We start from the raw sequence: 14,281 nt of genomic DNA on the forward strand, positions 1-14,281 counted from the left end.
AACCTTTTAAAGTTTCTACAAAATTACATGTGGGTGTGTGTGTGTTTTGCGATTCGACTCTGAGCCTGCATTTGCATGGTTATACTGTCAGATTAGTGAGAGTGTCTGAAACAAATGAAACCTGCGTTATGTGTTTAAAGAGACTGATTGTGAGGTTTATCAGTAATAGGTTATCTTTAATGGCAAAACTAAACAGCCACCGCAAACCCATGGCTTCTTAAAGTTGGCAATCTGCTTAACAGCCCAGTGTTTGCCGGGAATTCTTTTTTTCTTTACCAGGCTTTTTAGATTTGTAGATATAAACAGCTCTGCTTGGTTGTTCTTAAAAGTTTATTTAAATTATCCCCCCCATTATGCAGCTTGATAGGAAATAAATCTCTTCAAATGAATACATTGGCTGGAGGGAGGGGGTGAAAGGGGGTGAATGTGTGTTTATGTGAGTTTCAGAAAGGGGCACTGAGTGTAGAATGGTGATGTTAGTATAAATTAAAGGAAAGAGAAACTATAAGTGAGAAAACTAGAAGAAGGTAGGTAAAAGAACAATAATTTCCTTTAAAAAATCAAATAAGCTCACAAGCTTTGAACAGTTAAGTGTGTCAGTATGTGAACTAATAATTTGATTATTCAGTAGGCTGTGTTGTTTTTTTCCACTCCTTATTGCAGAAGCCTTTTGGCATCTGAATGCACAGTGGCTGAATGGTGAGGTGGCAGTATTAAAGTTCGGGGGTGGCTGTGATGGTGGGGTGACAAATAGAGAGCAGGAGGGAGGGACGGGGGTCCACTGAAAGGCAGCAGGCTGCAGATTGAATGGGAAAGGGGGGCAAGAGAGAGGGTGAGGGGGGGCATTAGCGGCAGAGGCAGGTCAGAGACGATGGCGGTGGTGGGGTGACAGTGGGGGCCTCCATTGGTTCAATGCAACGACCGGAGCAGCTGTGAAAATAGGTCTCCCCTTTTTCCCACGCCCAGTACGAGGCAGAAACCCTGCTTCAGCCTGCCAGGGTCAAGTCACATTTCTAATATATACACCGGGCCTGTGGACTCTCACAATACATATGCACAGCTCATTTGTTTTATGTACGTATGCACACAGACAGACACACACTTGTGTGGACACAGCAAGTAGACAGCCTCTCAGACAGAGAGAGGTGGGGGCCGCTGCAGAGAGAGTGAGACAGAGAGCATTATGAAAATAACTTCTATCTCGTTGGCACCATTGTTTCGTATTAGATCCTACAAATTAACATGTTGAAAGTGATGTGTCTCAACAAACACAAACACACACACACACACACACAGATTTTGTCACATCAATAGCTGTATTTGCAGTTTTTTAGGGGAACAATCAGCATGAAAATTAAAACATTTGAGGATTATTTGAGATTTTTTTAACCCTCTCTGTGTTTTTCTCACTTCATAACAGCCATGTTACACATCTTCACATGTCTCAGAATAGATCTGTCGGGGTCTTCACCATGTGCACCTACAGGTGTGCTGTCCACCACCACATCCCAACCCCTTTTCTACTCTACACATATTCATGTCTCAGCCACCATTTACAAACCATAATCATATTCCATGGAGGGACATGTAAATTCTTTGTCCTCACAGACCCCCTCTCCACCACCCATTGCCAGATGCCCTGCTGTATTGTGTGGGTTTTGGGGGCAGACAGGCAAGCAGTCCCCTTCCTCTCTCACTCTTGCTTTCTCCACCATGATGTCATCGTACTTGTCTGTCTGCCTGTCAATCAGTGACAGGAACTTGAGTGTGGGAAGGAAAAGGAGGGAAGGGGGCGGTGGTATTGGTTGAGGTTCAAGGAGGGGTTGAGAGTTGGGAGGGTTTTTTGGGGGGGGGCATTGGTGTGTTGGGATGAGGGTGTCTGGCCTCAGAGGTCAGTGAGTGGACTTGGGCATAGAAACATTGTGTGTGTGTGTGTCTGTGTGTGTGTGTGTTTGTGTGTGTGTGTGTGTGTGTTATGGGGGCCTCTCCTAGCAACTCTGAAGAGAAGCGGAATTTAGATGAGTCTGCTGGTCTGTGTCCTCCTATAATTCAGACCAAGTCCTCAGTTGGTCTCACAAAGGGACTGAAGATATAAAGAGGAAGAAGAAACAAAAGCACCTGTTTTCACTTTCTTCAATTTGTCCATTATTGTGCACAGATGCGGTGAAGTCAAGGGAATATAAAGCTAATGTAGGCTAATTATTGCATTAGACAGCACAACGCATCACGTAATATTAGGAAATGTCTACACTATTACACATGTGGTATTCAGCACTCTCTCTGAATGAACTTGACAAAATCCTTTCTTCAGGTCTTTATGAGGTTATGTGATAGATTTTGGTAAAAGCTCAGTCTTCAAAGAGAAATTGTTGATGTTTCCTTTCTGTTTTTAGACATGGGAAGTAGTTAAACACCCAGGCTCCCTCCTGTATCTGTTTCAGTGTTAGTTATGGCATGAGTTTCAATTCAAGAATGACTCTTATCTAGATTTATGTCATGATGCGTTATCAAACTGTATTTCCCGTTTTTGTGTAGAATGATTGCAGTTAATAAGACTATTCATTTAGTCTTAAATGAATGAAAGTTTAACTAGTAAACACAAGATGCCTCTTACTTTAGTTTGAAGTCTGTTCTTAGTGTGTATAACCCTTAGAAATTTTCACATCCACATTTGTGTGAGCTGCTCTTGGGCCATGATCGGCTTCCAAACTAGTAGCAATATCACAAATCCTGCTTTTGCGTCTTAAACTCAGATTTGAAGTGAGCACAGAAAAACTTTTCTCCTTTAGCAGTAGTGTCAAACTCTGCACATGCACCGTTCTGCACAGTAAAGGTCAAACATCAATATGTAAAAATTCATTTTTGATCTGAGGAGTAAGGAGCAGGATGCTCTAGTGTAATTTTGTTTATTCATTATCTCTAAGTACATCAATACACATGTCTCTATCACAGTTACCAGTTGGAGAACTTATATCGTAGTTATCTTAAAACTGATATTGGCTTTAAATCTTCTGACAACAACAGATACTGTTTCAACTGGTAGACATTTACTAGGACATGGACGTATGTCTTCCTCATTTACCTTGTCTCTACTTGAACTTCTTGCCTTGGATTTCTTCTACCCCTCTGGTCTTTTCATCCCTTGCTTTAATATGTTTTCTCTCCCTCTCTCTCCTTCCCTCTCTCTCTGGCTGAGTGAAGAGGTGATAGCATTGGGAGACAATGGGTAAGACTCACTTAATTAGCTGGACGAGAAGATGCATTGTGGCAATTACTGAGCACAAAGGGAGGGGAAGGTATGGCTCTGTAATGTGCTGCTGTGTGTATTTGCCCGGCTGTTGTAGCCGGCAGGCCTTTATAGCGGAGAGCGAAAGCAGTGGAAAATGTAACAATGGAAGACAGGATGTACCTCAAATTTTGAGCCATATTCAGTCTTTTTACAAACAGCGACAATAGCTGCTACAGTCTCTAAAAGGCTGGAAATGCAAAAAATGCAGCCTATCCTCTCTATGAATGGATTATGGACGAAAAAATGGATATAGTGGCTTTGTGCAAACTAACTTTTCAGGTGTACATCTTTTTATGTTTTTATTGTGCATTTTTGGCACCACTTTCTAACAAGGCGTTCTTTGTAAAGGGTTTGTTTGTTGTAACAAAATAAACTGTTAACGGTAATGAATTATTTATTAATGATTTTTATGTTATATCTTATAATTAAAACAACCAGGGATGCAACCAAGAATTATTTCATGTTTCTGTAAAGAAGCTGAGTATTTTTTGCAATCATTCATTTAGTTTTATTTTGGAAAATTAAAAAGTATGCATTCACAAAAACCCTACCTCACACAGCAAATGTCTAATATTGGCTTAATAATTGTAACTAGCGAGTGGGTCAAGCATTGTACTTAAGTACATTTCGAAATGGGATTGAATCATAGATTTGCAACACGTTCTCGATACGGCATCAGGGCTTAATCTTGCTGCCAGTTTCTCCCAGTGGCCAATCAAGGTAATTTAAAATTCACTTATGAACCACATGTTTATAAAAATGTTGACAGGGCACAACAGTTAGCAAAAAACCCCCTTTTAAATCTTTCAATATTTATAATATTTTCATTCATTATTGGGCTCCATCTTTGAATGTGGTGTACAGGAACCATAGCACATGAGAGCGACATGTGTATTGGATCTGATGTGGTCCCACCACACCAGGTGTGACCCCGCCCAGCCACCAAGGGCCACCTCGGTGCCGGTCCCGAGTCCGTATAAGATGGGAGGGTTACGGCAGGAAGGGCATCTGGCGTTAAAAATCGTGCCAAATCAAAATGCGAAACATGTTCCGCTGTGGTGACCTCTGAAAGGACAAGCTGAAAGCCGTTGATCTTTTGGGTGACAGCTAAATGCTGGAGCTACTGTTAGCTTAATTAGTTAGCTAGGTGCAACTGATAAAATCTGACGGTAATTTTTGTGTTGGAAAATCTGCTTTATATGTCCTAAATAAGAAAAACAATTTCAAAACCTCCAAGTGGACTATTTAATATTGTAAACTGTATGAGAATGAAAAACTAAAAGTCACAGCGACTGCGGGTAAGTGACGCAGATCTTACTGACCAGTAAATTTATGACAACATAGAAAAGCACTAAACATATTTAACTGAGGGAAGGAACAATTAATCCGAATTAATACATTTTTGTCAGCTAGTTAATCAATCACTTCATCATTTCAGCTGTAAAATGTTTGTGTCGCCAGCAGCAATATGAAAATGCCTTTTGACTGGTGTTTTTCCTCCTCCAGCATGACTTGTCTTATCTTTAAGCTCCCGTAGCTCCAGTTGAATGAATTGTCAGTCAGTTACCGTCTGGTAATAGGTTACTGTCCTCCTGTAAACCCAAAGGTTGATCCTGTCAAGTCTTATAACTTATATTGGTCATTATTAAATAATTTATTAACATTAAAAATTAAAAGCAGCAATTAAAGTTAATTGACTCGTAGAAACTTTGCTTCCTGATAATTCAGTACTGAAATTCTCCTATTTGACCTTGTTCAGAAAAATTTTCAAATCCAAACTTCCTTTTGCCTTGCATGTGCATCCATCCTCCTCATTTCTAGTCCTGATTGCCCTTATGCTGTGTACCAAACTGGACATGCTACTTTCTATTTCTGACTGGCTCTGAGTGGGCCGCTGCTTGGTGCCACAGTGTGTGTTATGTGTGTGCGTACACAGTTGGGTCTGGTGAAGAGCATCCTCCTCTAGTGGAGTGGCCTGAGGGGATTTCTTTCATGAAGTCAGATAACGTCCAGGCGGCCCCCTTTTCCCTATTTTATAAGAGTTCTTTAACCTTGTTAAAGGGGGGGGGGGGGGGGAAGTGAGGAAAAAGTTGCGGGCTGTGTTGGGGGGATGAGGGTGTGATGGCAGGAGGAAAGACCGAGAGAGGGAGAGAGAGAGACACTAACTCCCCGACCGGCTTGCTCTCAGGATCAATAACGTTCGGAGACCTGCTGAGCACTCCTGTCTGGCAGCTCTAACATAGGGGAAGGAATAGAGGGAGGGGGGAATCATAAGGGAGGGAAAGCCAGAAAAGGAGTGTTGAGAAAGCCTCTCTATCTGCTTCTTGTCACCTTTTTTTGGAAAGAGAAGGAATTGAGGCAGACGGCAATATATAGGTGGAAGGATGTTGGGATGGAGAGGAAGGGAGCTCACACCAACACACCTACCCAGCTGAAGTGTGCCACCCACCTGCCCGCCAGGAAAACACACACACATGCACACTGAGGTCTGCTTTTTATGCTGCCACAAGGTTACAGAGTGTCAATACAAACGCGCCCAGCCCTCTAACAAATGGGATTTGGCATGTTCAATCAACAGTGCTGCCAAATCCCTGTTGTTAAGTGTTGCAGAGCCATATCTGTGTGCAGTGGGTCTGAGCTGTGCTACCTGGAGCCGCTAACTGTCCCCTAAACATCCTCTAATACCGTCCTCAGTAATAGAATTATGCTGCTGCATTTGCCATTGGTTTGAAGAGGTGTGTGTGTGTGTGTGTGTGTGCTCTGGCATAAATAGGAAACAGATAAGGAGTTTTCACATTGTGCCCCTGTTATTAAAAAGGCCCTGAGTGACTCCTCCACCAGGGCTTCGAGGTCATGGACACATGAGCTCGTTTCCTCTTTTCTTCCTCCCTCTTGCTTGATTTCCTTGCTCGGAGTCGCTGGTCTCCCTCCTCTGGCCAGCTCTCCTGGCATTTTTCCTGTCCTCTGTAAGACCTGATCCTTTCATCTTTTCTCCCCTAATCCTCTGCTAGAGAAGCCTTCTCTTCACCCCTCCTCTGCTTCCCATTGCTCTCTTTTAAACTCGTTGCCTCTGATTATTTTAGTGTCTCTTTCCCCCTTGCACTGCTTTCTTCTGCTCCCGCTTTTTCTTCTTTTGCTCCCCTTTCATCACCTCAGCCTTTACCTATTCTCAGCTCTCCCTTAGTCTTCTGCGTCACCCTTTTCTGCTCTGACTTTCTTCTCTCCTTAATTAAGTTAGTGATCAGTTGACTGCCCCTATCATTGGTAGAGAGCAAGTTGGTCCTCCCATCTCAAGATAGGGGTACATTGTCTGTGCTGGTTGACCAGTGTAATCCCTGCACCATGGACAATGGCCAGTACCCTTACTACCTCAGCCACCCCTGTAGGGCATCAGCCCCCTGATGAGAGCCATACCCCAGCCAGCCCCCAGCCTGCCTGACAACCCAACATCATACTGCTGGCTCTTTCCTAATCTGAGGAGGCCACTTTGACCACAGACTGCTGAGAGTGAATGCAGATGACTAGGAATAAGTGTGTATGTATGCCTCATTCAAGAACCACTCATAGAAACAGATTTGTTTTTAATGTGAAAGCAATTTAGGAGAATCTGTGGAACCCACCAATTCTGTTGTACTTTCATTTTTCTATCAGGTATGAATGAATTTCACAAGGGGTCCAGAGCTGCTGTACCAACAGATTACACAGCAGGGAAACATAGTGACTTGATCTGAATGAGTTCAAATGCGGAAATATTTTGATTAAAATAGGCTATACAGTAAACCTAATGCTAGATGAACATTCTCTTTGCCATTCCGTCATCATCATTGCTTGTCGATTTACTGATGAATAGCTTGTTCATTATTTCATTCACAGAAGCTTTTACATTTCTCTAGTGAAGGAAGCTACTCTCCGTCCTTATTTTGCTCATCGGTTTTCTCGCTCTACTTGTAGAAAATAGAGAAAAGAGGGCAACCTCTACTGTTTTGTTTTCACTCACTCAAATTTGTATTAGATTTCTTTGGGCTAGATGGTTTGGGAAGGATTAACTTGCTGCTCTTAGACATCTTAATCATCCACACATCAAGTTGGGCTTACTAAAGAAAAGTATTTATTGAGGTTTACCCTAATGGGTTCACTCGACTTCCACCACCTTCTAACAACACACACACACACACACACACACACACACACACAAGCACCCTTATATAGACACATCTGTTGGGCGTTTTCACTAATTTTCAAATTGCTTCCTATTGCTTTAGTTTAAATGTAACGTATATGTACATTGATTCTTTTAAACAACCTCTGGCTTCCCTAAATTCTAATATGTATCTGCTTCTAGCTGAAAATCTCCTGTAGATTACATCACCCAGAGGAGTTTTTCATTATTAGGAGTTCAGATGATGACATCTAGAAGAGCTCTGGAAATGCAGGCTGACCATGATCACAAACTCTATAAGCACCAAGAACACATAAACTGAGCTTATTGTCCTCCTAGTGATGTCATCTGGAGGCATTTTTCAGCTAAAAGTAGAGAAATATTTTAATATAGGGAAGTCAAAGGGACTTTTAATGTCATTTATGTACACTTATTACCCAAACTAGAAACAAAAGAAGCAAGTTCAAAATAAGTGAAGGCGACCTTTAAGATCATGGAGTCCTACTTTAACCCTCCATTCAACCCCTCATATCTCTCTCGCTCCCTCATTTTCTCGTTCACACACATTCACACAAGGAATGAGCAGGTATGGTTGCTATGGGAACAGTTGGTTGGAGTTTACCAGAGGGGAAACAAACAAAGTACTCTTCATAAAAGCAGGTTTTTCTGTGCAGAAGGAGCAGCGTTTCTAGAGAGTAAGTGTTTCGATATATGTGTGTAAAGCAGTGCATACATCATCCCTTTATGTATTAATTTTCATCTTTGCCAGTGCTCTACTCCTGCTGTAGATCAGCTTGAAGTGTCATAAAATGTCCCATGGGAGGCCGATGTTAGTGAATGCAGCTTCCAAAGGACAACAATACGATGTCTTTTGGATCACACTATGTTGTCACTAGTAAATGTAAAATTTTAAACCTATGGCTAACATGCCTAACATTTTTTTGTGTGATTTTAGCGATAGAGCTACTTATGATTTTGAAATTTATTAATTAATCATTTTGTCTCACAGTTTTCTGGGAATCGCATGGAATGTCCAAACCCCTCAAATAATAAATTTACCACAAACACCATATGATATGAAAATTGATATTAAAATGGCTTAGGTTATTAATCACTTAGCTGCACAGTCACCTGCTTCATTTCAAGTACTTTTTAAGTCTATCAACAGCAGCAGTGGCTAGCAGTTTAATATTTAGGAGTGCAAGGCAATATCCATAAGTGCATTTCCCTCCGCATTTTTTATGTACATTTTCAAATTTTGCATAAAGGTTTAAGTGAAAAGTTGATGGATACTTGATAAAATGAAATGTGACTAAGTGCATGGAACTGGGTTTGAAGATTCCACTCCACTGATGAGAAGCATAGCAGCAAAAGAAAACATCAGATGTATGAAAATACTGTAGCGTTCCTCAAATTAAAGCAAAATTTCATTGTAATGTATGTATTCATGTCACTTTTTACACATGGCCCATTGGAGGTTTGACCTACGCTACTTTAATAACGTTGTCTACTGTTATGTAAATAACAGCAGTAGATAGAAAAGCACATTGAGGCCTTTTTTCTTTTGCTAATTATTTTGAAATTTTGCTAAAAATTGCAGTACTTGTAGTTGTATGTCTGGGCTTGCATTTATTAACAGTTCTCTCCTCTCCTCATCTCTTCAGGAAAGTAGGTCTTTGGTAGTTTGAAGTCACCTGATAAACAGCAGCAACCTCCACACTTCTCATTTTGTCATTTCCCTACTCCACTCTTCTATTCTCTCCCTCTTTTGAGGTGTATGAGCAGAATGCACCTAAACTCTGTAGCCGCATACAAACCTTCATAAAAATGCCACCATTGCTGGCTCGCTCCATTTGTGTCTCCATCCCCTCTAATGCCTCTTTACATCTGCACTCAGCTGCTTGAGTAATATTTATTGCCTATTTCTTGCAGTCTTATTGTCTAGTTTATTTTTTTCCCTCTTTGGAACAAACAAGTCCAATGCCATGGGGCAAAAACATCCCCAGTCACCTTTCACCCCTCCCCACCTTGCGCTCCCTCTGTTCCCTCTGCCCCGCTCTCCTTCAGCACTGACATATAGACAAACATACTGTTCTTTCTTTCTTTGGCTTTCACCTCTCAAACCTCCCTCCATCCATCCTGCCGGACGGGTACAATGCAGGCGCTCTATCCTGCGGCAGGGAGAATGCAGCCCTGAACTAACAATATCACCAAGGCTGCCTGAATGCCGCCGAGTCCCATTGTGCTCTGGCAGAGGGGAGTTAACACCCATGTCTGAGCCCAATGAATAGTATTATTGTGTCTGAGACATGCACCGCACCCCCGGTCCCCATCCATGTCCCCTTAACTCAACTCTCCCCCCTTTCTCAAACTTGCTTCTCTTGTCCCAACTGTGTAACCCCCCACGCCACTCTTGCACCTCCTTTGCTCTTTCCTTAACAGACAGCTCTAACTTCCAAAGCCTTGCCGGCCCACTGACTCTAAATCTCTGCACTTTACTTCTCTATTCCCCTGGCAGTCGGCCCGTGGGTTTTAGTCTCTTTTTCAGGCCTTTCGAGGGGAGGAGAGAGGTGGACAGAAGGGCTGTCAGTGCTCTAGAATGTTTTGGAGATGGTGTGGTTGGTGCGATGGTGCAATGTAGGGTGGTGGGGGTTGAATTTGGCCACGGCTCTTTCTCTGTTGAGGAACACAATAGGACCATGAATCCTTTAAGAAATTTCCCCCCAGCTGCTATTATCATAAGAAGAGGGCTGCTGAACCCATTTGAATAATTCTGGATGATACAAAAGGATGAGATGTTTTCTTTGACAAAGTTTCTATAGAGCACCACAGGTCCAGCCAAACATTTCCATTCCTTCACATTCACTAAGGCATAAACGGAGCTGGGTGAGGTAGTTTGAAATATCCTGTCAGTTTTAAATGTTGCTTTTGTTATCTATAAATATCAAGGGCAAATAAATATAAAACTCAGTGGGCCTTTGCTGTCGAAGCAGAGCAGAAGAGGGTAGTTGTTGAAGAAAAACTTTTCCTGTAAATATTTCTAATGTATTCTATTGACGTAGTGGTGATTTTTATAATAGGCCCACTCCTGCTATATTGTGCTATCTGCAGCACATCACAATCTAATAGCTGAGAGTACCTTTGGCAGCCAGTATCTCTATGCCTGACACACTTAACTCTCAGGCCTCCAATCCCTGCAGTTTCTGCTCTCTAAGGTTAGCAGGTTCATATTACCGGCTGAGGGAGGATGCCAGAATCCTCACCTCCGACTTCTCGCTGATCAAAGACCAGGATTGACAGTCAGAGTGGGTAAAATGCTGAAAGTTAAGATTAAGTTGTTTTTTTCTCCATCTCTGTCTCTGGTTGTTTGTGTACAGCAGGAAGAAGAGGAGGAGGAGGAGGCAGTGGAGGAGGAAAAAGAGAAGCAGAGTGGGTGGAAGGATGGAGGGAGAGAAGGATAGAAGCAGTTCGAGGATGCGGTTCGAAGCGGGTGAACCCAGAGCAGGTGAACACAGCTGTGGATCGCCATGGGCTCTCTGGCTGCCTTCCTCCTGTGGCACCAGTGCTGCATACAGGGGTCCCGAGGATGCAGCAGGGGCCAGCCAAAGCTGCGGCAAAGTGGGCAGGCTAGGCCAGCCAAGCCAGGAGAGAGGCAGGTGAGGCGGGTGAGCCGAGCGCTCTTCCCCGCCGGCTAGGAGCCTCCGCGGCAGAGTGGAGCAGCGCAGAGCAGCAGAAATCAATACAGAGGAGAGAGGCTAGCAAAGGTTGCCCAGCACCGCCTGCAGGCCTCAGAGCCCAGGGACCAACCACCACCACTGCTCCCAGCTCCTCTCTCCATCTCTCCTTCTATCTTTCTCCAACAGTCCCAGCACCAGCCAGGGCCAGGGCCCTAACCTCGCATCCACCCCACATGCAGTGTGTGTGTCAATATGTGTGCACGTGTGTGTAAAACAGAGAGAAAAAGGGAGAGTGAAGAGCCAGAGAGAGAGAGAGAGAGAGAGAGAAAGAGAGTCTTTGTGTGTGGTTCAGCCGGAGGGCTTTTCGCTGCGTCCAACACCACTTGATAAAACTTTGTCAGAGAGACATGGAAACAGCGCGGGAGGGAGAGAAACGGAAGAAGAATAACACAAGATGTCGGGGGGGTCTCTTTTTCTTCCCCCTACCCCCATCTTATTACTCATTCCACCTTAAATGTTTGAATAGGGTCCATCTGAGACAGTACACAGGACGTTTCTGCTCAGTCCCACTTGCAAGCGCACCGCGCACAAAATTCCTGCGACTTCATGAGCCAGGGTGAAAGGACAATTTGAACATTTTCTCTCATCCACTGTATCAGACACAACCTGTCTTTTTGCCTTAGATTTTCTTACTCTCACTACAGCAGCTCCCATCACAGGATATGGCAGTGCAGTATTGATCTATAAGGTGGAAGAGAGGAAGGCGGGCCCGGGCTTTTATACCCCTCGGTCTCTCTCTCTCTCTCTCTCTCTCTCTCTCTCTCTCTCTCTCTCTCTCTCTCTCTCTCTCTCTCTCTCTCTCTCTCTCTCTCTCTCTCTCTCTCTCTCTCTCTCTCGTTCTCGCTCTCTTTCTCCCTCTCTGTGTGGAAATAGCACCCGAAGTCCACTTTCTGCTGTGCAGTAGGGATCCCATGGCAGCACAAGTGAATGGCTGCTAATTGAATGAAAGATAAAAAGGAAAGCAGTTGTACCTGTTCAGTGCCCCCTCCTTTTCTCTGATACTACTTAGGTTTTCATCTGACTTTTTTCTCCTGCACATTTTCAATAGTCTTTCTCCACACAAAGAGACTTGCTCTTCTGATGTTTAAGCAAAACTGCTAGTGACTAAAGACAAGTGGCAGAACTCACAGGAATGAAAATACCTGGCTTAATAGCAGTGTAGAGGTTATAGCCTTTTGAAGTAAAAAGGGAAGAAAGACGAGTCTGTTTTAATTGCAGTCATAGAAACATCAGAGGTCATGCAAGAAGACATGTATTCATGGACCCAGAAGGACATTACAGGAAAGATGGACAGTTGTTGAAAATCAAATCTTACAGAGATCACAACGGGATTCGTATTTGCTGGTGAGTACAATAACATAATTTGTCAATTTTGAGATAAACAAAAAAGGAACGAAATCATTCTTATAGCAATATTGAACTAAACAAGGAAATTAAGAATAGAAATAGGAATATATCCCCTCTCAATAACACTGTTATGATAATGTACCATCTCTGCTCAGAGGTGCATTTGTGTTTTTAAGGTGAACACACACATGTTGTGTTGTAGCTGACTCATCAGTCAGCTCACAACAGGAGCCTCGGGCTGTGATCATACTGTCACTGACTGTTGGAGGAGTTCGTTGTCGATGCCTGTACCAGGGAGGGTATTAAAGCGTGATTCCTCCTCATCTGCCAATCTCCTGGCACACAGAGAGAAACTGGCGCCTCGCTATGCCTCAGCCTGGCAGCGACCCATGCTTACAAAATGGCCGATTCTTGTCTGCCAGCTGTCTCAGCCAAGATGGCGCTCGGTCGCTTAATGCCCGCAGTTTGCCATCTGCCCTGTAATTGTTAACGGCTATGCAAATATCTTCTAATTGCATTTGCATGTGCTTGATACTTAACCCCTAAACCTCGACTGTATATAATCATGCTAGTGCAAAAGGAAAAAAGGAAGTACAATCCTGAGCGGTTGCTGATTGAATACACATTGCTGATTGAACAATTAGCAAATGAATGTTGGCTGTTGTTGCCCTCCTCTTTACTTCTCTTTAAGCTCACGTTATTCTACATGCAAATCACTGATGCAATTTTCTCGCTTTTGAGAAAGCTAACTGAAAAATAGAGCGTCACCTCGTCTTTCTCTCCGTTACTCATTCAGACACGGTCATGTGTCTTCTCATTGTGCCATATGTGACATCTGCGGTTGGCTGCATTACCAGGGTACCCTGCGTCCTCTGACAGGCAAAGCCCACACTGTAAGAGAGAGCGGGAGCGAGGGAGAGGCAAAACATAATGACCTCATTAGCATGCTCAGCACTCCCTGCTATAGGCCCTGGTGCGCCGCTGCGCCGTGGGACCCAGTGGTGTACGCCCTTCTCACAGCACTCAGCATGCAACATTGTGTTCTCCCCACACAATGCAGCGCTTCATACAGGCTTTATTACGCCTTGTCAAAGCGCAGGGGGATCAGGGGTATCAGTGCAGAAGCAGCAGGATATGGGCTGTGTACGTGGAACAGGAGATGTATTGGTTCTTTATGGTCTTAATGTGGTGTTAGCTGTGCTGATGGATCCTCTGTTGCTGCTGTTGTGTACGTGTGTTTATGTGCCTCTGTGCTCTGTAGTTGTGTGTGTTTGTGCAATTGTCCATTTCATTGTGCAGTCCTGTGCCATTTGTGGCTGTTTTCACCTGTCAGTGCTAACTATTGGAAAAGGTGTTTTGGTGAATTGTCTGTGTCGTGGAAATAGTGGAAATCATCCACTCTGAAGATCTGCTTTGGTGTAGCCTTGAACTTCACAGCAAAAACTGGAGGATGACACACATACACACACACACACACACACACAGACACACACACCCTCACCTCTGTCATATGTTTTCCCTGAGGAAGAACCTATGACAAAGTGTACCCAAGGACCAAAGTGCACAATCACTGTTCTATTTTGTTAAGAGACACACAGGTCTTAGCCAACACCAAAACTTTACAGATTTTTATTTTACTTCAGCAACAAATATTACATTTGTTTCTTTTGCTACTTTGTGTTAAAATTTCCATCTGTGTATTAAGTAACTGAACAGATATTAATGTGTAAGAATTGGAGTGTGGTTAAG

At 43.4% G+C, this 14,281-nt stretch overlaps 1 long non-coding RNA gene across 5 annotated transcripts in view; it reads left to right on the forward strand.

Moving 5' to 3' along the window:
- The window catches only part of LOC137131713 (uncharacterized), a 41,531-nt gene that overhangs the window by 16,532 nt on the left and 10,718 nt on the right, over positions 1-14,281 (forward strand). For 4 of the 5 annotated variants that reach the window (XR_010915027.1, XR_010915026.1, XR_010915024.1 and 1 more), the window contains one exon: positions 10,826-12,529. This is a non-coding gene — a long non-coding RNA (uncharacterized lncRNA). The remainder of the gene's footprint in view (positions 1-10,825; positions 12,530-14,281) is intronic. The other variant, XR_010915025.1, reaches the window with a different exon arrangement.

Source organism: Channa argus, chromosome 8, assembly GCF_033026475.1.
Source record: "Channa argus isolate prfri chromosome 8, Channa argus male v1.0, whole genome shotgun sequence".
In the NCBI taxonomy this organism is placed as follows: domain Eukaryota; kingdom Metazoa; phylum Chordata; class Actinopteri; order Anabantiformes; family Channidae; genus Channa; species Channa argus.